Below are 20,981 nucleotides of genomic sequence, written 5' to 3'. Positions count from 1 at the left end.
AATGAGTTTGGCTAGTGCAGGAGAATGTGCTGATGAATTGTATACAAAGGTCCTTATTTTAATAGCTCCCTCATCATCTTCCACAAGGTGTCACTAGAGATTGTTATACTTTTCCACAGACAGAACCCTTCCACCCCCATGAAAGGTTATTCTTAGCTTGCTAACAGAATACAGTATGTAGATGGGGAATGAGTGGTTTAAAGAAAAAATTGAGCATGGTGGGAAATTAGGAAATCACCTTTGTGATTATTTATAATACAGCAAGCCATTTGCTAATTTATATATCCCTTAATGAACAGTTTAGGAAGGGGAAGGTGGCTTCTGTCCAAAATAATTATATAGAAGAGGAAATTTTAGCAGGGGCTGCTTTTCTAGGCACTTTACAACAAGCTGTGCTATCAAAATTTCCTCTCCTACACACTGTGCCCACCCATTTCTGCCACCTGGGTGATGCCAACTCTTTCTCTCCTCAGAACCCACATTTTCCATGAAGCCTTAGTTCCAGTCCTTTTCAACTGAAAACAGACATTCCTGGTAAATTACGGGGCATATTAATTATTATTTGCTATTTATTTATTTATTTATTTATTTATTTATTTCCCCACCCTTCCTGCCAGAAGAGTCCAGGGCACCAAACACAAATGAGTAGGTGGGGAAGGGGGGCAACAGACATACAATTTGAATCTTTATTGCTACATTGGCATAAACCTCTTGCCTTTACAATACATTTTTATCTTTATCTTTTTTATGTTGGACAGTCCTTTAGCAGAGAATTCTGTTACATTCAAAGGCGTGTAACCCATCTGCAGTCCCCTGCCCCCAGATTAAAATGTTTCACCAGAAATGAGGTGGGGGGTGGCAGAGAATCAGTTTGGTGCGGAGATGCTTAACTCTTTCACTTGTCTGCCATTTCCCTGCTGTCTGTTGCTCCTCTAGAACAGTTTTTTCATTTGTTAGAGCCACATGCATTTGCATATAATATGGAATTTGCCATTGTTTGTTTTTCAGCTGGTGCAGATTTTGTCCCTTCCACATGAGAAGCTGCACCTGCCTGAAGAAACCTCTTATGAAGGTAGACAGGGCCTTGGCCATCCTTTGCATTTGATGCCCCACGAAGCCCACGAAGCCCCACTGTGAGGCAATCATCCATTATGGGAGGCAAAAACAAAGTTGCATCTGCTTTGTTTTTAATGTCCCGCCTGTTCATTTCATTGGCTAACTTGTAATACATACTAGGAAAAGATATAGGACTTCAAGCCTCTGAAGTCCCACAGTGACACGAGCACGGGCTGGGTAGAGGGTGTCTCTCTTCCAGATGTGCCCTCCAAGTTTCCTAGTGCAGCTGACTGATCCAGAGTGTTTTCTGAGGTATTTCCTGCAGGTCTAGCTGGAAGTCCTGTTGATGTCCTCTTCTTTGACTGGAACAGAGATAGGATGTAGGCTATTGATACAATTGTACCCAGGCACCTGCAGCCCAGCCATGGCCATGTCATTGGTGTTCCCAGGAGCTGAATGCAAGGAAACACCAGGGTTGATGACTAGAGTAGAAATGGCAGAAGTCTTATAGCGTATATATGACCCACTTACAATATTACTCTGTGGTGATGATAGCAGTGAAAAAAACATACTTCCCTGCTATCTTTGAGTCTGCTCACTGATGTCCAGCGGTGCTCATTTTTGTGGTGAAGGATCCCAAAACAGGTCCCAAAGGCTAATGGGAAGCAGCAGCTGTATATTTTGCATGTAAATTAGCTGGTGTCCATGCCAACTTTGATGCCATAGCTGAGACGGAGTCAGAGACATATGTGGCTGGTGCTCCATTGGGTCACATCATAATGGATACTTTTCACAGCTTACGCAACCTGAGCTCTTCCTTAAAAACAAAAATCAAGTGACCATTTGTGCCTTTTCGTTTCTCTTTCAAACTTGCATCTTTGAGAAGCAGAGCCATCGTCTAATTATAAACATTTATGCCACAGTTCGGTATCTAGCTAGCATCTAAGCTGTACGTGTGTTGACCCGCTCTGAATCACACTGGGCAGGTGCAGACCACAGGAGACCCCAGAGGGCAGCCCTCACCATCCCCGCCCCCCCCCTGCCCCCACCGCATGGGCTGCCAAGGAGGAGGCAGATCCAGCAACCAAGGAGCATGCTGCAACCACTGCTGCCCCTGCAGTAGCAGCAGCAGAAAGCAGTGCATTCCTTGGAAGCTAGGTACCTGCTGCCCCCGTGGGCCCTGCCGCCTGAGGCGGTTGCCTCACCTTGCCTCATAGGTGGGCCAGCTCCAGCAGCAAGGTAATTTTAAACTTCTCACTTAAGAGCCCCATGGGTTGGGGAATGTTGAGATATTAAGTGCATAATACTTTAATTATTTCCAAGATGGAATAAACCTTCCCTGATGCATTTGGTAGCCCTCTTGCTCATTCTGTTGAAAGGGGTCTTTGCATCCAGAGACCTGCTCTCTGATAACACCACCCTGATAACACCACCCTGGTCCAACAACAAAGGTCTCCTCTGCTGCTGGTTTGTCCCTGAGCTCTACAGAACTCCTCTCTGGTCGCAACCTTCCTTGAGTTGGTTTGACAAGGCTATGAATTATTCATGTGCTGTAAAGTTCCTCCATGTGCCTGCCTGGGTGTTCAGCGTGCCGAATACTTCTGGGAGTTTGCACACAGCTCTCCACCTCTCTGCATCTGCTTAGTGATGAAGTGGCTCTTGGGCTGCTAGAGGTTGAGTGCCACCGCTCTAAGCAGCAGCAGACTGATTCAGCTAAATAAACACAGAGGCTCAAGAATAAAAATGGAGGTCTTACGTTAACACCTTGCTCAGAATGTAATCTTGCTCTAGAGTCATGTCGGAACATAGATACTTGGATCCAAAAGCCCCAGAATGGTAATACCTTTATTAGGGGCTGGCTAAAATGTCTCAAAGTCATGTGTACACTTTTGCTTTCCCAGAACTCTTCATCCAGCTAGATATTAAACAAAACAAAACAAAATCAAGTGGGTGGGGGAGAAGAAAAAGCTGAGTGTGACACTACTGCTCCCAAAGTTTGGAGTTTATAGCAATCTTAAAATGGAGCACAGGGGAATTGTGCAAATTTAAATTGCTTCAGGATGCCTCTTGCAAAGTGATTCATACATGAAATGAAATGAAGAATAGTAATTGGCTTAGCCTCACTGGGTGCAAGACAGGTTGCAGGATGCTGCCAGCTGGCAAAGAAACAATAATGGATGTTCTCTCCATGCTTGAAAATATATAATCTAACACTAACATTAATACAGCTGTAAAATACAGAATTAAAATGCTAGAATATCTATATCTATATCGATATCTATCTGGCAGTCATAAGAAGTGTAATAAAATATAGCTGTATTCAAAAACTTTATCATTTGCTCTGAGACTGACTAGGGCTAATGGGAGTTGTAGTCAGTGCTTTTCTTCTAGAAAAAAAGGTACTCACCATGAAGTTGTTACACCTTTATCCATTGCCTTTTTTCCAGGAAAGAAAGGTGCTGGTTCTGCCCCCAGAAAAAAAGCACTGTTTGTAGTTCAAAACATCTGGAGGGCGCTAGGTTGACAAAGGTTGATAGCTTACATATACAGTGCTACCTTGGTTCTCAAACTTAATCCGTTTTGGAGGTCCATTCCAAAACCAAAGCGTTCCAAAACCAAGGCACACTTTCCCATAGAAAGTACAGTGGATGCTCGGGTTGCAAACGTGATCCATGCAGGAGGCACGTTCGCAACCCGCAGCACCGCAGCACCGCGTCTGCACAGGCGCAGGTCACAATTTGGCACTTCTGCGCATACACGAGCGCCAAAACCTGGAAGTAGCCCGTTCCGGTACTTCTGGGTTCGGCCCGGTGCGCAACCCGAAAACACGCAACCTGAAGCGTCTGTAACCTGAGGTATGGACTGTAATGCAAAATGGATTAATCCATTCCAGGCTTTTAAAAACAACCCCTAAAACAGCAATTTAACATGAATTTTACTATCTAAAGAGACCATTGATCAATAAAATGAAAGCAATAATCAATGTACTGTACTATAAAATAAATAAGACATTATTGTAGATGATAAAAATTTAAATTATTTTTTTTTCTTACCTGCGCTGATTGTTTGGATGGGGGCTTTTATCCATTTCTGCAGTCACACAATCAATCGATCAGTCAGGAGCTGAACTGGGTTCCACACAGTCACAAAAACAAATTAACTGAAAAAGCCTCAAAAACAAAAACGCAAAATAAATAGCAAAAACAAAAGCACCAAACTGAAATTGTTCCGGAAGTCTGTTTGACTTCCAAAATGTTCCAAAACCAAAGCGCAGCTTCTGATTGGTGCAGGCAGCCCAGAAACAATAGCCGACAGCCATATCAGACGTTCAGCTTCCAAAAAATGTTCAAAAACTGGAACACTTACTTCTGGTTTTTCGCTGTTTGGGAACCAAGGTGTTTGAGAAGCAAGGTACCACTGTAATAAAAATGTAAGAGTGTCAACATGTGAAGTCAGAGTACAGCCCCCACTGCAGGATTTGCAGTGCCTCGTCACAATCCTGGATTTGCATGAAGTCAGTCTGGGGTAGGGAAACAAAAGAGAAGCCAAGGTTACAATATCCATCAACTGAACCTAAAAGGTAAAGGGACCCCTGACCGTTAGGTCCAGTCGTGACCAACTCTGGGGTTGCGGCACTCATCTCGCTTTATTGGCCGAGGGAGCCGGCATACAGCTTCCGGGTCATGTGGCCAGCAGGACTAAGCCGCTTCTGGTGAACCAGAGCAGCACACGGAAACGCCATTTACCTTCCCGCTGGAGCGGTACCTATTTATCTACTTGCACTTTGACATGCTTTCGAACTGCTAGGTGGGCAGGAGCAGGGACCGAGCAACGGAACCTCACCCCGTCGTGGGGATTCGAACCTCATCTTAAAGATAGAGCAACATAGATAATCACGGGGTCTGTGTGCAAAAGATCCTGCAGAACAGGAGGGAGGAAGAAGTGTGGAAATGGGGGTCGTTTGAATAAGAGAGTAGGGCTGGGCGGTGTCAGGTTGTCAACATCATGATGTATCACCAGCCAAACATTGTGATCTGGCAATACACCGTGATGTTGAAACATGCTGCATTGGCCCCAGTCCCGCGAAGCACAGGGGTGAAACTGTCACTGCTCTCATTTAGGGTTCACCTCAACGCCTCACAGGGCTGGAGCTAATGCAGTTGGTTCCAGTGCTGGGCGCTTGGTCTGTGAAGGGAACAGGCTGCCTCAACCCCAGCTCCTTACCAGGGCTTTCTTGCGCTGTTCAGCTGGGAGGCACAAAGCCTCCCCCCCACCCAGCTGAGCATTAAATTGCTCCTGTCCCCCAGCTGAGTGAGCCCCAATGCCTCTCCAGAACGAACACAAGGTGTCGGGGCTAGCTCGCCTGGGGGGTGGGAGCAGTTTAACGGAGCCCGCCCCCCACCTCTGGCTTGTGCTAGCCAGAGGTGGGGGGCTGCTTTAAACTGCTCTGCTGAGGAGTGCGCAGCTGCCCATGCCTCAGTGGAGCAGTTTAAAGAAGCCAAGGGGCAAGTTGAATGTGCCCAGCGATATAGCTTGCTCCTCCCTCTGCAGTATGAGGGGAGAGCATGCCGACTTCACCCAGCAATATATCGTGGGTGAAACCGCTGCTGCTCCTAAGTCCATCTGCCACCAGCAGCCCAATGTTGAAAGCGGCACTGGTAGCAGAGGGATTTGGGAGCAGCGGTTTCCCTTGCAATATCCCGCTCTGTGAAGCCACCTTCATGCTCTGCCCCTCATACCTGGGCCTATAAGAGGCGGGTGGCTTCAAAATTGGATGGAATGTGAAAAGTGTGCTAAGTAGTTTTAATGTGCAGGGGGGGGGGAGATGCAGGAAGCTATCATGGGCTTGGTCTGTGTGGAAGGGGGGCTGTAAAAAAGGAGAGGGAAGATGAGGGTGAAAACAGGGGTGCAAGCAAAGCGGTACTGCAGAATGAAAGAGAGAGGTAGCTTCAGAAATGGGTTTGGGAAAGTGAAAAGGGACCTGAGCTTGCCAAGTAAGTATGTCAGGCAGCCTGTGGTCCAATGCCTACGTAAAGTGTTCATCGAACACCAGCTAAGACCAACCATCTGAAGCCGTTTAGCAGCATGATGAACAGCAGTCAAAGGCGCTGGTTTGGAGTAAGGTTAGATGCCCTCTGTCCTCGCCCAACTTCTTCAGGCAAACTCTGAGCCCACAGGGCTATTCTGTAGTGAAAACAGCCATAGGGAGATCCAGCCATGGATTTCCCATGACCCTTCACTTTCGGCCCTCAACCACAGGCAAATGTTGGATTTGACCTCAAGGCCACACCCCATTTCACAATAGGTGAATGGGTGTCTGATAGTGGCTCAAGTGACCTGAGTGCATGAAATATACTTGGAGTCGAGAGTGGATTTCATGCTCTTTATTCAGCTCATAGTGGTGAGGAAGAATGGAAGTTCTCCCACAATATCTGCTTTATATACATTATTTACACAATGGGCCCCACGTGATTGGCTAATTCCGGGATTCTCCTGTAGGCCAATCAGGTTGTGGATTAACTTCCACCTGGAGCTGGATTGGGTGGCTCCTGCGGACCAATCATACTGCTGCATTGTTCTAGGACCAATCAGACTGCTGCATTCTGAATCCTATTGTTCTAGGACCAATCAGACTGCTGCATTTTGGATCCTATTGTTCTAGGACCAATCAGACTGCTGCATATTTGTTATTCAACTCAGTACATAACAGTGCACATTGTAGAACAGCCACCCCAGAATTCTCTGTAACTCGTAGAAGTCCTGTGTTCAGGTCTGAATGTCACTGGGCAGGAGGAAAGATTTGTTTCAGCTCTAGTGAGAGAAAAAAGGGACAGAATAAGAATGGGCCCCAAGTTTTGCTATAAGCAAACCTGATTGCAGCCTGCTTCAGCAGGAGTCCAGAATAGGCACTGAGCCTGTTGGGCTTGCCGATCGGAAGGTCGGTGGTTCAAATCCCTGCGACGGGGTGAGCTCCCATTTCTCTGTCCCAGCTTCTCCCAACTTAGCAATTTGAAAGCTTTTCCAGGTGGAGAAATCAAAGTTAGAAACAGAATTGTTAGAACCAAAGACTAAGGTACTATCTAGAATGTATAACTTGCTGTTAAAATGGAACACACAAGACGAAATGGTTAAATCGGCTATGATAAAGTGGGCACAGGACATTGGGCATAACATTATGTTCGAGGACTGGGAAAGGTTATGGACCACTGGGCTGAACTTCACTGCATGTAATGCTCTGAAGGAAAATGTAATGAAAATGATATATAGATGGTACATGACCCCAGTTAAACTTGCCAAAATATACCATTCGTCTGATAATAAATGTTGGAAATGTAAAGAAAACGAAGGAACATTCTTTCACCTCTGGTGGACATGCCCTAAGGTGAAGGTCTTCTGGGAAATGATATATAATGAGCTGAAAAAGGTATTTAAGTATACCTTCACTAAGAAACCAGAGGCCTTCCTTCTGGGTATTGTCGGCCAGAAGGTGTTAAAGAAGGACCGAACATTCTTTATGTATGCAACAACGGCAGCAAGGATACTCATCGCAAAAAACTGGAAAACTCAAGATCTACCCACACTGGAAGAGTGGCAGATGCAACTGATGGACTATATGCAACTGGCCGAGATGACAGGCAGAATCCGTAACCTGGGAGAAGAGAAGATGGAGGAAGACTGGGAGAAATTCAAGAAGTATCTACAAAAACATTGTAATTTGGTTGAATGCTAAGAAGGATGCTAGATTATAAAAAACTGGCCACCACTAAATTAGATTTGAAATTTGATGATAAGTGAGACTAAAGAAAATATAAAATTTTTTGGAAGAAGTGCTAGATTATATTTGAATGAGTGGACATGAGATTGTAAACAAGTTGATAATTTGTTTGGAAAAAACTTTTAACGATGTAAATGGGAGCGGGAGACGTGAGGAAGTCCAAAGAAGTGATGAAATTATGTCTGTGATAGAAGTAAGACTGTTTATTATTTGTGCATTTATATTTAAAAACTTTAATAAATATTTATAAAAAAAAAAACAGAATAGGCATTGAAGTAAAATATTCTACCACTTGATCATTTTTCTATTAGCTTGAGAGAGCCCATTATACAATGTACAAGAAACTTGTACATTATATTGAAAACCTTGACTTATTCATTGTGTGCTGGCATTTAGCATAATAAAAATGTTAAAATGTTTAGTCACTTGACACTCACCACCACACTTACATGCTGGTTTTTCTTTCTGTAGTTATTTAAAGCTTCTCAACGTAAGTTGTTTTTTTAAAAAAAACAAAAACAAAAAAAAACAGCGACACAGAGACATCCCCAGATATTACATGTCAAAAGAGATGCTACAGTTGTGGCAGGCTGTTGTGTAACTGCCCTGCATCTTCACTCTCTTCTTTTACAGTTTTGCAAACATTCACAGTTCTGAATAAAAAATTACCTCTGATGTCCTTCAGAAAATAATGTAGCGCTTATGAATGGCGGAATGAAGTTCAAGGGAAACATCCATGATGCCAAGACATGAGCAAAATCTTCAAAGGCCTTTCCCAATCTTCCCTTCCCCCTGTAAGTACAGAGCAAGTGGCCTGTGTGGTTGCAATTTATTAATAGGGGTAGGGGATAAATTTGATTCCATTCACATTTGAATCTGTATCTGTCAAATCTACGCTTTCTGAAACAGTATGAGAAACAAAATGCAACCATCCAGCAGAATTACCAGAATTCAAAAAGTATTTCAAAGTATTTAAGGTGTTCAGTAGAATTAGGCACTAAAATAAGTTCAGCAAGTAATTATTATGCCCATAAATTAACCTAAGCCCTAAGTCTGAGTCCACAGTTACCAAGATCCTTTGGTTTCAGTGAAGAATCAGGAGCAAAGTGAAGGCGCTGGAGGTGAGGCAAAGAACTGCCTCTCAGCCTCTTCTACATGGACTTAGATAATTTTGTTCCATTCAGAGATGGAGTCACAACGGTGGAGTGATTAAATTATCCACCAATTGAACGTGAAATGTCCACCTGTCCCAATTACTGTCACATTTACAGTATCCTTTAACCCAACTAGAGTGCCCTGCATAGTCCATTTGGGGGTCCTTTGCTGCTTGTCTGAAGTTTCACAAACAATCTAGTCAGCACATTCTTTCCTAGTACATCTTCTTTGAACTTGTGTCCATCTGTGCCATCTTCTTGCCATTGCTCTCAACACAGGACACCGTTTGGGTCATGCCTGCACCGTTGTTATGGCTTCCTGAACCTGTGAGGACGTTCTCACTCTCCTTTTTGCTGAAAGTACCAGCCAACAAAAATAGCAAGCAAGGCCTTTCTCTCCGTTGATATCCAAGTCATCTTGGATAGCTTAGCTGGTTAGAGTTAATCCCCATCAAGGGCTGTGCTCCCTTGGAGTACTCTGTTGGGCACCTTGCCCACCAATGGTGGGCAGGGCCAGAGCCAAACATTCGTGGGGCCATCATGTCTCTCTCTCCCTGCCCCCCTTGAACACCCTCTTTTCTCTCTGTTGTCTCCTTCCGAGGGCGTCCAGGGGAGGGACCAATCACTCTTGCCCATGATCTGAACTGCAGAAGGCTTTGCGCTCACATTTCTTCCTTGCTCCATTCACTTTCCTCCCTCATCATTCTCCATCCCTGCCTCAAAGAAAAAAGACTTTTGTTTTTCTTTGTTTTTATGTTTTTAGTGAATTAGACTGCATACCTACCCTCTTATCCTTGAGGAGCTCTAGTTGCTTCTGTGTTAACTTACACATTTAATCTGTATGATGTTTTGCATACCTTTTGTACTTCAAGCCTTTGCTGCAAAATTGGGCCAAAAAATAAAAAAGTATTACCAATTTGATTTTCAATAACTATATTTATGTAAGTTATCCTTTTTCTGAATATTAGAAGCGGTTGCATGGATATATTTCTCTCTCTTCCTTTCTCACAGATGTGATTTTTCCCCCTCCATTGTCAACATTATTGTTGATCCTGAAATTATAGTGTAAGGAGAGTTATTTGCTAGGGGATGTTGCAAATAAAAAATGAGTTTCAGAAAATAACTACAACAGAAACATTTAAATAAACATAGAGATTACAGAGAGAAACACAAATATAGTTCCTAGGGGCTCATTTGACTTCATCCTACTGCATGATTTTGAGAGCTATCTATAAGTGGAAGGAAGGAGGGGACACAAGCACTTAACAGAGATACTATTAAGCATTTTTCAGTATGAATCTTTACTTGTTACTTATCCTTCCTTCTCTACCTGTAACTATGTAGAAGAAACCACCATACTCCAAGCATTTCACTGAAAATTTGCTTTTTGCTCTTGACACTGGGTGTCCTGGCCTCCTCAGACAGTGAGTCTAATGGCGGGGGGTTTACAGTAAAGAGATCTCTCAATATCCCCCATCCAACAGAATGACAGGTGCTTTGTTAAGCATACAGTGGACTATCATGCAGTGACCAGTCTAGCACTCTTCTCATTTAAGTTGTAAATGGTGTAATGGCTGCAGAGGAGAGAGAGAGAGATTAATCGGAGTGTAAAGTGTACATTTAGCTACACAGGCATCCATGCAGAAACCACACATGTTATTTCGAGCTGTTAACTGGATCTGGAATGAGATCCAAAAACCAACTCCCCCAGGGAACTCCTTCAGCAAAAGGAAGAGAACTAACAAAAGCGGTCAAGAAATTGAGGTATGGAAGAACCAGGAACTGGTCCTGCTTCAAGGCTCCCCCTGCCAGGACTTCAAAGGCACTTCTCCTGCTGTATACACAGACTGCTTTGGGATTTGGAAAGATGTTCCTCTGTAGTGTTTAATACAACACAGACATCTAGCAGGGATTGTTGTTCTGGTCTCAAAAGGCCAAGAAAGGGGGGCCCTTCTATTGGATCTGGGTATATAAGGTTTCTTGCATGTATCACATCATGCACCGAGCAAAAAGCAATTGTGCCTTTCTACCTCGACCAAGATCTGACCCCTCCATGGGGGCATGGTGGTGCTACTGCCTTTGGAGATACATCGAAGGTGTCTCTTATCACATTCCCCAAATGAGCCCTCCAGCATTCCTTGCATGGGGTATTGATGGGGAATGCACTGGGTTGTTTTACTGGAAAGCTATGCCTTCTATGTACTTCTGAACTGTGAAGTGCCTGGCACACTACTGGCACCAAGTAAATGTTAAATGGTAGTTTCTGTAATATATATGTCAAAATAAAAGTTATATGAAAATTTTTTAAAAGGGGGAGCTTCCTGAATTAACCCTTCAGCCCCCAGTCTACCTGACCACTCTGCCATAGGAGGATCATAATACTATTCCAGCTTGTTTGGCTATTGTAAGGGATACTGAGGGTCAAGGTAGAACTGACAATATTTACATCATAAGCAACAATGTCCTTTTTATTTTAGAAAAACATTAGTAGCAGTAGGGGGCAAATATTGTAGAGACCAGAGCACAAAGGAAGGTGAAATTTAACATTTTTCTCCCCACCTCTGTCCATGGGCACAGCTAGGATTTGGGGGGGCAGCCAGTTGAGTACTTTCAATGGTTTCCAATAATGTTTGTGGATCTAGGAGGGACAATTGCCCCAGCTACTCCCATGCCTCTGTCTTGACAAAAATTTCATCCTTGCCAATGGAAGCTTCCTTTCCAAGTCAGCTAGCTAGTGTGGAGGGCTATTTTCATTGGAACTATGCTGGGGGAAGGAAAGAGTTAAACCTCCCCTTTCCAAAGTCCTGTGATCCCAGTAAAAATTGTGGGGAGCATGCCTGCTATTAATGCTTTGAGGGGCAATGGATGACGCTAATTACAAGTTTGGTAGGGTTCTGAGATAATGTATGTGAAGTTTGTGAACAATGCTATATAAATGCAAAGCATTATGATGATCAATGGCAGCTTCAGATTTACAGGGGATTTCATAAACTCATTGCACATTTATAATCTAGTATGCAGGGAAACTGGGAACTGTTTGAATTCTGCTGAGCAGAATCCACCTGGCACCTGTAAGGAATGAAATCTTGTATGCATACTGTCTGAGGAGAAAGTGCGTGTGTGAGGCAAGGGGAGACAGGGAAGCAGAACAGCATTATCTATAGACCCCACTTTTGGAGATAAGGGCCCTTAAATCTATAGCAGGGTGGGCTCTCCTGTTTGTACAGATCTCTCACTTTGATGTAAAACTTTGGCTCACAGGCCGTATTCGGCATCTTGATTGGTATTAATGCTGCTTGGAGATTTGCATAGAATAATCTGACCCACTACTGAAAGTTTCTTATGAAAGAATTTTCTCCTGCTTTTAAACAAAAGGATTCAAGCACAAGACAACCAAAGATTTAATTTATTGGACGGAAAATATTTTTCATTCCGTTACTCATGGGGAAGGAAAATTTTAAGTGATCTGTGCTTTAAGAATTTGAGGTCCCTTTTAGTACCATAAGGCCTATGTTTTAAGAATGTTAAGATGTGATCCCTAGTACTTCCCTAAATGAGGCAATGCTAACTCCACTTAGTGTTTATTCTTTTCCCCCAGTCAGGCTAGAAATAAGCCCAATGGTCCAACTGGAAATCCACATTCTACCTACCCTTCCTTCAGTCTTAACAGGCAAGACCATGTGAACCATGCTTTGGCATGGATCTAAACAACTACTTTAGCAAACCTGGTGGATTTTGCCTGCAAGGTAATTTTTAAAAGAAACTGAACAGCAGGTCATCCTGACATACCACAAACTACTTTGGAAATTCCCATTAGCTTCACAAGTCATTTGTGGTGGTGTGTGTGGTGTGAATCTACCTTCAGGGCCCTGTGAAGGCTGCTCCTTCAATCGTTATCTCAAGTCGGGATCATCTGTCCAGGAGATCAGAATCCATTGGAACTAGAGTCTGAGGTTCATCTCTTTGATGGTGTTGTGTTCTGAGGAGAGTAGAGGAGGTTGCTAGATCCTCAAAACTGGAGTTGCAGTAGCCACAGAAATGCATATATACAACCAGTGCTATTTTTTCTAGAAAAAGAGGTGCCATAACTTACCTCATTCTCTTAGAATGGCAATGGTGCCCACCTGAGAGGGGTCGGAACGGAATTCCAGTGAGTTCCGGATGAAAAAAAGCCCTGTATACAACAATGTTCATGCCACTGAAAGTTGGGAAATGGATTCTAACTAAAAACAGGAAGCTGGCGATTGGAAGCTGGAGACTTATTCAAAAGACCAGACTCTCTACTCATTCAAACCTAACTGTGAAACTGACATAAAGGCAAAGCAGACTTGAGGTTCTTAGGCAGGGTGAAACAAAGGTCAACACGTGCTGTTATCCTCTCAGGAAGAAAGCCCAGAAGGCAAGAGGGAACAAAAGATCAAAATTACAAATTTATATAAATGCATTTAAATTTGTAAGTTTGACATGAGGGGGCTAGTGGTAACCAAAGATCAAATGTAGAAATTGTTGGTTTTGGTAAAATGATAAAATATTGGTTAAATAAAAAAGAATTTTCCCTTGTTTGGGGCAAGTACTTTTGGTGGGAGAACTCCAGAAGAGATTTGAAATCACAAAATCACAAAATCACAAAACTTGCAACAAAGTGGGGAAATATAGCCTGATCCCTTTAAAATATTCCCTTCTAAGTTGCTTCCAAAGTTCCCCACTTCCCTTAGCATAGAAATGTGGGAATGTTGTGGAAAGTAGGAGAGGCTATATTGATTAAATATTATCCCTCCTCACTCACACTAGTGAGCAAGTAGCAGAGCACATTTCCTTTTTTAAAAAAAAAATATTTATTACTTTTAAACCTTACAATAAAGAAGAAAAAGAAAGGGAAAAAAGAAGCAGCAAAAGAAAGAAAAAAAACAATACGATACAATATATAAACAGTACACAACGCAACATTAACACATTAGACTAAACAAAACAAAGCAAAAACAATTTAAAAACATACATCATACCATTTCAATGCCTTATCTTTCATTCCCTTGTTTCATCGACCTCCTCTCACCTCCCTTTTTGTATTCCACTTCTGTTAATTGTTTCAGCAATTTCTTTCCATCTTTCTGTATTTTCTGTCATATAATTATCTTAACTTATTTTAACCTTATTTTCCATTAATACTATAATACTTATTTATGCTTAACTCCTTATAACATTTCTACTAAAGCCTTATAATTTCATTCCAACATTTTTCTGACACTCATTAATTTTACAGTATTTCTATAAATAAACTTTAAACTTTTTCCAATCTTCTTCCACCGTCTCTTCTCCCTGGTCTCGAATTCTGCCAGTCATTTCCGTCAATTCCATATAGTTCATCAACCGGGTGATCTTCTGTCCGAGGCTCTTAACTCTTTTCCAAGTCCCTTCTGCATGTCTTCTTCATATTTATACATGCACTTTACTTTGTCTTCTGCTGATCTTGTTCTTAATTTCCTTCCTTTGATGCTGAAGAGTAGATCTCGGGGAAGCTCTGACCTAGCAATGTTTTTATTCCTTCTCGACAGATCAGCCAAATCTCCATAATTAAAACTAAAATCCAAAAGATATTTCAGGACGTGTTTCAAAATCCCTCCAAATCTGAAAGTCCCCACAACTCCAATCTCCTCCTGACCCAGGTCCTGGTCCCAAAGGTCAGTAAATCCCTGCATGAGGTGATCTATCCAACTTTCCTTCTCCAGTCCAAGCAGGGCTCCAATCCTCAAAATCTGACCTTCTCTGAACTCAATCATAGAAGGCAACAACTTATAGTCATCAAATTGCCTCTGTAAGGCTGGGGCTCTCTCCCTCTCCACTTGTATTACTTTAGGTTCAACAACAACAACTTTCTCCCTCGCCTTCTCCACAGCCTGCCACGCCAAAGTAGATTCCTGCATCAATTCCTGAACGGCTTCTGTATAGATGTTCACTCTTTGTCCCAAATTAGTCACTTTTTGTCCCAAGTTATCAATTTTAATAGTCATCAAATCCGTCTTCTTGTGGAGCTGTTCCAATGAATCACTTATCTTACATAATGCAATCACTAAGGCTTCTTCTGTCGACATTCTTAACCTATCCAAGGTCAATCCCTGGTTCTCACGGTTTTTTATCTTGCAGCTGGAGATTCCACCAGCTCAACTCTTGTAACAGTTTCAAAGGCTCCCTCTAGAGGGAAACAATTTCTATTTGTATCAATCATTTTAAGCACAGTTCAAGCAATAAAATTAGTTTCAATTTTCAGGTACTTTTACTCCTTTTTAAACGCAGAAGGAGACAATGGAAACAATGTATTTCTCTTATTTAACTATCTGTCAAGATATGTTTTATTCACAGTCAATGAACTTTCCCAAAACATCAGTCTTACTAGCAGCCCGTTTCCAGGTTCAGAGCGGTGGTAATTTAACTTTCTTCACTCTCTCCTGCAGGCTTACACGATCCCAAATTCCCCCCCCCTTCTCCTGCTTCCAAGGGGGGTTTAATGATTTTAGCCAATGGAAGTTTAATCCTTTACATAGGACTTTCCAAGACTTTAGCTTGCAAGCTCTTTGCTTCAATCTATTTACAAAAGGGGGAGGCGGACTTCCTGTTTGAAACCTCCCCGTTTCAGTGCCAAATTAAGACGTTTAAAAATCCAGTTTTCCGTTCTACTCACGGGTAGTTGTTTAGGATCAAATTGTCCACAGGAAAAAGTCAGCGCTCTCCGGCAACAGCAGTGCGGCTTCACTCCGTGAAAGAAGCAGTCAATTCGAAGCACCGCGCCGCTCATCCCACGTCGCTCCGGAACCCCGAAACCGGGTCTCCCCGCGAGTAGGGGAGGCACAAAAGGTGCCAGCCGAATCCCACGTTCACAGGTTTCTCCCGCCTGTGATTTTTAGTGGGTCTCTGCCTTCGCCGTGGCGGCCAGTCCCTGATTCCAATCAGAGGAATTCTGCCATTGTCAGAGGCGCCAACCAGGAGGCGCCACATTTCCTTGCACTTTGCTAGAAGCAAGTTGATGGATTTTTTTAGAATCATTTAAGTTAAGCAATCCAGTCTGGCTTGTCCAGATTAGATTGATCCTGGTAAATTTCCCCTTTATTTCCCTCTTAATAATAATAATAACACGACAGTCTTCTTTAAAAGTAATGGTAAAGTTTACTTACATTCAGTTCACAGTATTGTCCTGAAGGCAGGCTTTATCGTACAGTTACAGTTACATTTGTCGAGAAAAGAAGTCTGAGCTCGGCCTCAGGCTTTCTACCTTGTGGCTTTCATCCTCTGTAACGATAAGCCATATGCTGCTGGCTAAGAGCCAGCAGAGAGGAAGTTGGCAAAAGATCCAAAGGACCAGAGTCCAAAAGAGAGGCAAAGAGCAAAAGAGGAAGATGGCTGAGTGACTGGCCCTTTTATAGGGTCTGGCAGGGTCATGCCCACCTACCTAGTCACACACAGGCGGAGGATGCTCCAGAGCAGGTATCACAGGAAGTCCTCCCTGTCTGGAGCAACATTCCCCTATTTGTCCACTCTGTTTTATTTGACTGCTACAGTGTTGATACATCCCACAAGAAAGAGACCACGTTTGGTAAGTTAAGAATGGTTTACTTACAAACTCTTCAAAGGTCAGGTTCATGTGCTTTTCCAAAAAGCAGCAAGAAAAGACAGACAGTATAACTTAGGTTCCAAAATGGTAAGAGTGTCTAAATTATTTGTATAGAAACACAAAGATGGCTGGCTTAGGCCTTGTGGTCTAAGCTTGGAGCATCCAGTTTAGATCTCCTTACTGGTAGGGCTCACATGGTAGAAATGAGAGATAACAGTGTTTGATAACTCTTCCCCCAAAGCAAGGGGAAGTGACCTATCTAGCCTGCCAGGATAGCTTGCTCTATGGTATTAACCTCATCATGCATTAATTAGACTTAACCATGTTGGTTATATGAGGCTGATTTATCCCATAGAAATTTATGTGGAATATTACAGTACATGAAATGTGTTGGAATGTTTCAAAGCCTGGAAATTGTAACCATTTGAGGCAGTATAGGTTGGGCATGCCAAGATGTATATTTCCACAGTGAAGATGGCTACAATACTGGTAGCGCAATATAGGTATATATTTCTTTGCCGTGGTGACTACTTCACCACATCAGTTTTGTAGCTCTTTCTACATGTTATCATTTATGTAGAGTAGCAGGGTCTGGGCTAGATGAACTGAACACTCCTTCCATTGTTAGCTTATAGAACTAATATACAGCAAAACAATTATGCTTTGGAGGCTCCTTTTAGCATCTCTGCAGTTGGCCAAGAATTGTGTGCTTCATTACAAGGTGGAAGCATACACACATACATACACACACACACACACACACACACACACCAGCCAAAACAATGATTACATTTTATACTTCCAGATGACTGTTACCTAGAGATGTGGCTCTCTTGACTATCTGCCTCTCTGAAACACAATTTCTTTTGCTTTGTATGGAGCATCGTTACTCTCTGCTATTTCCTCCCGCTCTCCCTGACATTTGTTAACCTTCCAGTAATGAAATTCACTTGCATTAATGGCTTAGATCTCGCTATAGTTGTTGTCCTCACACTTGCTCTGTACCTTTTGTTATCTTTGCTGCAGGCATCCATTAACACTCACACACTGACTCTCTGCAGCACTTCTTAACGTTTGCATACTTGTTGCTAAATTTCACAATTTAGAGCATATTGAAACATTTTTTTCATCGCTTCTCGGCCTTTTGGCTAAGATCAAGTGTGAAACATTTCTGTAGTTTATTTATGCCACACATCATACTAATTTTCCATTTTATTTCTAAGACATGGCTAATTAGTTGCACACATTTTTTACAGACCTACTTAATTATTCCAAAGATGTATTAGTTGACTTCATAGTCAAGGAGATGAAAATTGCCCTCAGCCCTCTGAGCCCCAGTGTGGAGATAGTCCCAAATTTGCTGATGGGTTTAAGCTCCCCCTGAGGGATCACGTTTGCTACCTGGAGATGCTACTTGATCCTTCTTTGTCACTAAGGTTCCAAATGGTCTCCATGGCATAGAGTGACTTCCACCAGATTAAACTGCACAGGAGCTGCTAGTAAGGAGAGGCGATGCCACAGACCAGCTCTTCCAGCAGCTGGGGCACCTCAAGTGCCCCAACATCACTGCACTGCCCCTTCACTGTCCCAGAATGCAGCAGCAACTCAACTGCCATCAAACGGGGCCTGTGGAAATACCGCCCACCCTGTCACTGCCAATGGTGCAGCAACTCTTCTAGATTGATATCACCTCACCACTGTTATTTGTGCCATGGTAAGCTTCGGACACGACTATTGTAATGTGTTGTGCATGAGGCTGCCCTTATAAACTACCTGGAAATAACACTTGATTTAAACAACAACAACAACAACCAGCTACTAATTTGCTAGCTATAGTTTTCTGTGTGGCAGAGTGCAGTCAAAACCAACAGTTCATGTTTTGCTGGATCATGGGTGTTATGTCCTTCTTTGGTGCCCAGTGTGTGCATGTGTACATACACGGAGGGTAAAAAAACCCTGCTGTGCCAGCCCAAGCCTTGCCACCAGTGCCAGGCAGGTGGGCATGGGGCGCAGAGGGTTCACACAGCCATGCTGCACTGTGCTGCACTGCACCACTTGCCCACCCCCTCAGGGGAGCATATCTAGCCAACACAACCCTTGGCAGGCACATCCCCCCAACTCTGGCTGGGTGGCGAGGGGGCTGGGGGGTCAGCACCAAGGCCAGGCTGGGCTCTGGGGCCCAGAGACCCCCGGCAGCAGGTAGGGTGGGGATCCTTGAGATCCTGGTTCATGCCCCCTCAAAATCATGCGCCCAGGGCTATGGCCCTCCCCACACTATACCCCTGTGCTAGGTAGGCACATGATAGGAGCTGAAGCTCACAGAGTTTTCCTGTAAGTTTGCTAGAGAGAACTCTGTGAGACACTCCCACTGTGCCCTGACAGGGAGGAAGTAGCTATATATGAATGAATTTATTAATACGGTCACGGACCAGCGTCAACACACACAATATCACAGATCATAAAAAATATCAAAAATACAAGGGACAATATGTAGCTATATATAGTCTCTTACCTGCATGGGCGGGGATGCGGATGGCACTGTGGGTTAAACCACTGAGCCTAGGGCTTGCCGATCAGAAGGTCGGCGGTTCGAATCCCCGCGACGGGGTGAGCTCCCGTTGTTTAGTCCCTGCTCCTGCCAACCTAGCAGTTCAAAAGCACGTCAAAGTGCAAGTAGATCAATAGGTACCGCTCCGGCGGGAAGGTAAACGGCATTTCCGTGCGCTGCTCTGGTTCGCCAGAAGCGGCTTAGTCATGCTGGTCACATGACCCATAAGCTGTACACCGGCTCCCTCGGCCCATAGAGTGAGATGAGCGCCGCAACCCCAGAGTCGGTCAAGACCTTACCTGCATGGGCACATCCTCCTTTTTGTCTCTTCCTAAGCTACATGCTCAGACTCCATTTTAAGCTTGTCTTAAGTATGCCTTTGTAACTTAATTACCATTTTAAGCCTACCTGAACAAAGCTGCCGCATCTGTTGCTCTTCAACAATTATTCTGAATAGAGCCGTCGCTGGTGATCTTGTGCCCCTGGCAGAACCGTCCAGATTGCGCCCCCAGCCAGGGACAAGTGAGCTCTTCCTTCCGACTCTCCTCCACCCCCTCCCCCACCCATTCAATTCACCCTCTATTTAAAACCATTTCTTATGAGGCAATAATCGATATTTATATTTATGGACATATTTTTAAGCTGATTTTGCGCCACGCCTCAAATCGCCTGCACCACCCCCTAGCTACAGCCCTGATTCTGAATGATTAAATGTTATTTTTATTTTTTACAAAACTGTTTGTGTCTTTATTGTTTTAAGGGTGATAAAAGTGGATAATGCAAGGAATATCCAGTCTGCCTTAAAGCACCCTGATTACTTAAACTAAAAGGCTAAAAGTAGCCTATCTAAGCTTCCTTTTAAGCTGCAAAGGGATGGCACTCTGCTAAACTCATAAACCTGAGGAAGGAAAGATAATATCTAATAAATACATCCTCTCCTAACCTCTATTCACATACCAACACGCTGCACGTTGAGACATATTTTACCAGCCTCATACAAGTGCACTCGCTCTCTTCTTACAATATGAGAACATCACAGCTGCAGACAGTCAGCTTGTTGACATCATGTGATATGGCTAGCTGTGGGAAAGTAAATTCCCGGAAGTTCACAGGCTTTGTGAGTCTGTGTCCAGTGTGTAATTTGAGACCTTCCTCTTGCGTATGTACAGGAAGTCTTTGTCACTTGCTGGATGGAAACTGAAGTGACCGGACACGTTTTCTGTAGAGCTGTAATGTCAGAAATAAACATCATGTAAATACATTTCTGCCTACTCTTCTTTCCCCTGCGGAAGGGGGAGAAGTGTCGGAATCAAGCCTTTATCAGGAGAAATTGGCAACTCTCCCAGGCACCCGGCATGATTCCCTGTTGACCTGGCCTGGCTGCATTCCCCAGCAAGATCCAGGCTAGGTCGCAATAGGCGATCCTTCTCAGCGTGAGAAGAACACATCCCTCTTTCCTCCCCCCCTCACCTCCCCCGGGCAGGGGAAAGGGATAGACAGAAATGTATTTAGATGCCTTTATTTCTGTCTTTGCAGCATTACAAAAAACGTGACTGCTCTCTTCAAGCTCCAGCAGTCTAGAAACAAACACATCCTGCACTTCCTGGACAGGAATAAATGGAAGAGCTCATATTACACTCTGAGCTAATTCTGGTGCTTCGCACTGTGAATTGACTGTCCCTTTTTTTCCCACGGGCAGTCCCAACATTCCCATCATGTTTACTTTTCAAGCTAGCACTTTGCAGCTGCATTGCATCCATATTGTAACAAGAAGTGGGTGTGCATTTTCCCACGCTGGGAGATGTCGCCTATATCAAGATCTCCCTGGTCTGTCTGGGAATGCAG

At 43.6% G+C, this 20,981-nt stretch overlaps 1 long non-coding RNA gene across 1 annotated transcript in view; it reads right to left on the bottom strand.

The window, feature by feature from the left end:
* Positions 1-4,134: 4,134 nt before the first annotated feature.
* Positions 4,135-20,981, bottom strand: part of LOC309347990 — a 48,948-nt gene continuing 32,101 nt past the window's right edge. The window contains exons 2-3 of the long non-coding RNA XR_014159112.1: positions 6,788-6,867; positions 4,135-4,576 (exon numbers count right to left, since the gene is read on the bottom strand). This is a non-coding gene — a long non-coding RNA (uncharacterized lncRNA). The remainder of the gene's footprint in view (positions 4,577-6,787; positions 6,868-20,981) is intronic.

Source organism: Podarcis erhardii (genome assembly GCF_964252035.2).
Source record: "Podarcis erhardii genome assembly, chromosome: 8".
NCBI lineage: Eukaryota > Metazoa > Chordata > Lepidosauria > Squamata > Lacertidae > Podarcis > Podarcis erhardii.
Note: the sequence above shows the minus strand (reverse complement) of the source record. Positions and strands in the feature narration are given on the sequence as shown.